This window comes from Phocoena sinus, chromosome 1 (assembly GCF_008692025.1).
Source record: "Phocoena sinus isolate mPhoSin1 chromosome 1, mPhoSin1.pri, whole genome shotgun sequence".
Lineage (NCBI taxonomy): Eukaryota > Metazoa > Chordata > Mammalia > Artiodactyla > Phocoenidae > Phocoena > Phocoena sinus.
In genome coordinates, this window is record NC_045763.1 from 110,002,610 (window position 1) to 110,008,353 (window position 5,744).

Consider the following 5,744-nt stretch of genomic DNA (forward strand, 5'->3'; position numbering starts at 1 on the left):
AACTGAAAGGGGTGCCCTGTTCAAACCACAAACAGGGCCCACATCACCTCCAGAGCCTGCCTCTCTGTACACCTCTGCTCTGCTTGGAGAAATTCTTAATTTACTTCTGGAATTAAGTGAGGGGTTGGACACTGGACCCAGTTATCACCAGACATTTATTCTCTCTGTAGGAGCCCCTTTGGAGAGGAAAGATGGGTTTCTGCCACCTTCCTTACTTGGGATAAAACGCACTGTTTCCTGCTCTTAATTCACATCTGCAGTTGATCTTGGAATGGGTCACAGTACTATGTGTGGCCAGTACATTAAGTGCAATTCCAGACTCAAGAACAAAACAATAAGTTTCTCTGTTTTCTCAAAATGCTTGGAGGCCTCAACCCTCGCCCTACCTCCACCAAGCAGGGCCTGCCCTTTTTTCTGTGACTCTGGGACAATGTCTTCCCAGTGCATCTTTGCCCTCAGCAGCTGCTGAACCTGTGCCAGCCCAGAGCACCTCACCTTCTGGCCCATGAACCCCAAGGCACAAGGAGCCTGCCAAGCTGGGAAGACATCACAGAACTCAGTCCTGGTGGCCAATCTGCTGCCAGATTTCTTAGTAAGGAAGATAGCTTCTACCCAGACAGCAACATAACTTTTTTCCCCAACCCCTGGCACAGAGGCTGGGCCACCGTTGTCAACCTGCTGTGAGAACACATTTAATATGTGCTCTGTCACTGGCAAATCCTTGTTGAATCTTGCTGGGCTGTGAGAGAGGATTCTCAGCACAGAACGTGGGCATCGCGATGGGGCAGGTCTAAGTCTTTACACAGTGCAGAGTTTTGATCTACGCGGCACGTCAACTAAGATAAAATTTTAAATGCATCATTAATCATAACGCTGACTGACTTTTCTCTATGACTCTACAGCTTCACACACCTGCTCTTATTTTTATTTTGGCTTTTGCAATAATCCATGAAGTAGATAAACTGAGAACTGTTGTTACTCCAATTTTAGAGATGAGAAGCCTGAAGCTTAGCATGCCCAAGGTCACACAGCCCCTGAATGGCAAAGTTGGGATGGAATCTGGATCAGTGCTTAATCTCTTTAGGACCCAGGGCTGGATCTTGCAGCAGCAGCAGTAGCAGCAGTGGCAGCATGGGATGGTCGACTGCTTTGGGCTCCCCAGGCCCTAGTAGCCAAGGGGAGTGTGGCTACTTGAGAATGTTCTCCAAGATCCTAAGGACAGGACTCAGTGGAGGCTTGTGTCAGAGGAATGGGTCCTGGCTAATTGTTCCCCATGCCTGGTGATGGGTACCATTTTATTAAATCTGTACATCGGTTATATTGAGACTATAACAGAAGAAGAATATCATCTGAAAATCTTCCCAATTTAGCAAACAATGAACATTCTGGAGGCCTAATCCAGAAGCTCTAGCTTATGGCCATGTTTCCCAAACACATATGTAAGAAGATGTGCACATGAGTTCAAACCACTTAACATAGTTGTCAAAGTACTGACGATTTTGTAAACTTAATGGCTGCCAAGGTTATGTTTGATCAATTCATTCAATTCCATAAACATTTACTGAGCACTTCCTGTTTTTCGAATGCCGATGGACAGACAGACACATGGCTCAGGGCGGTACTGAGGCAAAGTCTGTCACCAAGGACCCCAGGACCTGCCTGAGAGGACCTGGAAGATTGAAATATGGTAATCAATTTAAAAAGAATCCTGGGACTTCCCTGGTGGCGCAGTGGTTAAGAATCCGCCTGCCAATGCAGGGGGCACGGGTTGGAGCCCTGGTCCGGGAACATGCCGCAGAGCAACTAAGCCCGTGTGCCACAACTACTGAGCCTGCGCTCTAGAGCCTGCGAGCCACAACTACTGAAGCCCGTGCGCCTAGAGCCTGTGCTCCGCAACAAGAGAAGCCACTGCAATGAGAAGCCCACGCACCGCTCACTGCAACTAGAGAAAGCCTATGGGCAGCAACAAAGACCCAAGGCAGCCAAAAAAAAAAAAAGTTTCTGACCAAATTTAATGTCTCTAGAGCAGTGACTGGGAGACCAGAAAAATCCCATCCTCGTTTTGCACCTCATCTTACCAAACGGGTCACATCCTGTTTCTTCATGATTTCATCATCCTAGAACCAGCTCAGCCAAAATGGGTTGACACAACAACAAGAAAGTGCTGGAATGTGTCCATAGCTGAGGCAAGGATCACCATTTCTCGTTCATGGCTTATCCCACAAGCATTTATTAAATGCCAGGCGAGGTGGAGGACACAAAGGTAAACATGGCCGGGTGGCCCCCACCCTCCAGGTTCCTTGCAGAGAACAGGTCACAGAGGCTGTTCTCATAACTGTTGTGGGGAGTAAGCTAACTAGGCCAATGGTCAGCAGAATGGCATCAGTGACAGAAAGTGCGGAACAACGTGACAGACAGGACACTGAGAATCAACGGCTGGAGACCAGGCTAGTGTGTAGCAACTGGGAATAGAGTGGCTCTTCTGGAACAAAGGAGTTGAGCAAACCACGATTCCCATAGGCAGGAAGGCAAACACTGGGCTTTCTGAAAATGGGTGCTATGGCCACAAACCAAAAGACACACAGTTAGACACTAGTTTCCGGGCCCCACCTGTGCACACTGGTATCGGCATCAGCATTATGTTGGAGTAGGGACAACGTCTCACAGGAAACATGAGTTTAAAATGTTATTCGATTCAACACAAATAAAACTTCCTTATTCTACTACCAGAAAAAAGAATTATTAAGTGAACTTAGCTAAATTTCTCAAACATTTCATTTGCACCCAACATACACAGGTAATAGCTTCTCACTGTGAGGTTTGGGGCAAATTACCGAATTTTTCTTTGTGTCTTTGTTTCTTTTTTTTTTTTTTTTTGGCCACCCCGTGAGGCTTGCTGGATCTTAGTTTCCTGACCAGGGATCAAACCCAGACCCCTGGAATTCCCTGTGTCTGTTTCCAAATCCGTTACAATGAGGTCTGCACACAGAGTAAGTGCTATATACATGTTAGCTATATTATTATTATTATTAAATCACTATGTTAAGCTCAAAGTCAGCCGAACACTTAGCCTGTTCCCTTTTTGTCCTTCATTTGTCCTAGCCCTACAGGTACTTTTGGGTGAACATCTACTTATTGCATAATCTTTTAAGAAATTTCTTTTTATCCTTGAGACAGTGTCTACAAATTTCATCTGGCCTTTTGCACACTGCCAAGGCATAGGAAATTCCTTTCCTTATACAATCTTTTCAGACCACCAAGTCATGGGAGGTGATAGCTGTAATAAATCTCGTGAGCTCTTTGGCTCACAGCCACTTCTTAATGGAAAGGACTATATCTGACCCTCAGTTCACAGCATTACAAATGTCAAAGGCGGACCTTTCCCTCCGGCCAGGCTTCCTTCCCACTCTGCTGTCTTTGGTCACACCTTCTGGTCCTGCAGCTTGCCTCCTGGTAGATTAGTGAATGCTGCTGGGGTGTGACTTGGGGGCACTGAAAGGCCCCTGACCTAAAATATCTTCCTCTATCCCTGTGGACTGGGCATCTCATCGTCAGCATTGTACTCTGAGGTCTGAGCAAAGGGGCTTCCCACTCCAAATCCAGGACTATAAATATGCCTCTGGGTTAGGACTGCATGTCACCAACAGTCCCAAGATAAACCACCCCTACCGGGAGGGGGCCTTAACCCATTATCTTCCCAAGCTCTTTAGGAGTATGAGACCAAGACTGAGGACGTTTTCAGAAGAGGCACAGACTTAAGGCCTGCAGACAAATCTGAGCAACAGTCATGTTTTGGAGGTTGTACTTGATGTCTTAAAGTTGTTTTTTTAGTGACTTGTCAATATTTTAAAACTAGGATGCTTTATAATGTCTCTTAAAAAATAAAAACTTAATAACAAAGCTCTAGCAACATTGTCCTGCACCCGCACAAAGTAACAGGGGTCTTAGGGGTTCCCAGCCAGCTCACCCACCATCCTGTGGGCCTGAGCTTGGGTAAAAAAGTTGGAAAGCAGGCCTGGGCACCTGGGACTCATTTGTCTGTTGTACATCATTCCAATTCAAATATTTCTTTTAACTCTAAAAAAAAAACCAAAAAAAACCCATAAAAAATATAGATGATACAAAGTAGCCTAAAGTTCTTTCCTTGTGTTGAAAAAACTTATGGATTTACTGAGAAAACAAAATATGGATGTTAAACTCCAAATAAGGGTATACCTGTTACACGTCAAAGCATTTTAGGGCTTCCCTGGTGGCGCAGTGGTTAAGAATCCGCCTGCTAATGCAGGGGATACAGGTTCAAACCCTGGTCCGGGAAGATCCCACATACCGCGGAGCAACTAAGCCCGCGAGCCTAGAACCCGTGCTCCGCAGTAAGAGAAGCCACCGCAATGAGAAGCCCGCGCACCGCAACAAAGGGCAGCCCCCGCCTGCAGCAACTAGAGAAAGCCTGCGCGCAGCAACGAAGACACAACACAGCCAAATATTAAATAAATTTATATTAAAAAAATATATTGACAAGGGACTTCCCTGGTGGTCCAGTGGTTAAGACTCTGCACTTCCACGGCGCGGGGCGTGGCTTGGATCCCTGGTTGGGGAACTAAGATCCTGCATGCCGGGCGGTGCCGCCAAAAAGTTAAAATAAAATAAAATATTGACAAGTTACTGAAAAAAAGCCAAAACCTTTCAAATACTGAGTAGACCCAGCAATACAGGACCGTGGTTCATGAATAAATGGCAAATAAAACTTTAAAAATAGTAGTGACCATTTATTATCTACTTTGTCATACACTTTCATGTATATTATTTATTTCTTTAACATAACTAAAAACATAGATAACGCTTGTGGTTAAAAATTCAACAACATATAAGCATGTAGAGTAAAAAGTGAAAGCTGTTTTTTTTTTCCTCTCCCAACCCCACAGCCCCTGCCCAGGTGTGGCCCCCAGTTCCGAGTTTGGGGTATATTCTTCCAGATATAAATGAATAGACAGACATATCTCCAAGCTTATTCGTATATATCAGATTAGCCCCATTTTACAGATGAGGAAAGTGCAGCACAGAAAAGTTGTAGTATTCATCCAAGACCACAGAGCTGATAAGTACTCGAGCTGAGATTCAAATCCACCTCGTCTGATTCCTAAATCAGCGCATGCCTTCCGCTATGCCCCGTGTGTAAAATTTTATGGATGAAGAAACCGAGGCCCATAAAGGTAGGTCCCTGTGCAGTCAGAACCACATGGTTCACAGCCCACCTCGGGAGAGGCAGGGGTGACTGGGCTTGCACGGGAGGCTGCGTGGAGGAGAGGGCCTTGACCAACGCGGATCTGGGGTCGGGTGGGACCATCTCGGCCCAGCAACGCCCAGATCTGGGGCCCGGGGCTTGTCCACGCCGCTCGGGTACAAGCACCACCCAGCCCCTTGGCGCCACTCGCGGCCGCCTGGCCTGGGCAGGCGCAGCGCTCGCACCGCCCACTCGGAGCCGGTCTGATGGCCGGGGTCCGGGAGTCCCGAGCCCCAGCCGGGCCTTGGGACAGCCCGGGAGCGATGGCTCCCTCCGAACCGGGCTGGGACCCCCCTCGGCTTCGCCCCCTCGAGCCGTTGGCGGGTGCCGGGCTGGGGTGGCCAAGGCCCAAAGCCCGGGGTGGGTGGCCCTGGCGGGCAAGGGGTTCGGGGTGGGCCGCCGGGACCCGGGGGCCGGCTCGGGACGCGGGCTGGGCGCGTGGCGGGCGGTCGGGCGGAGCGGG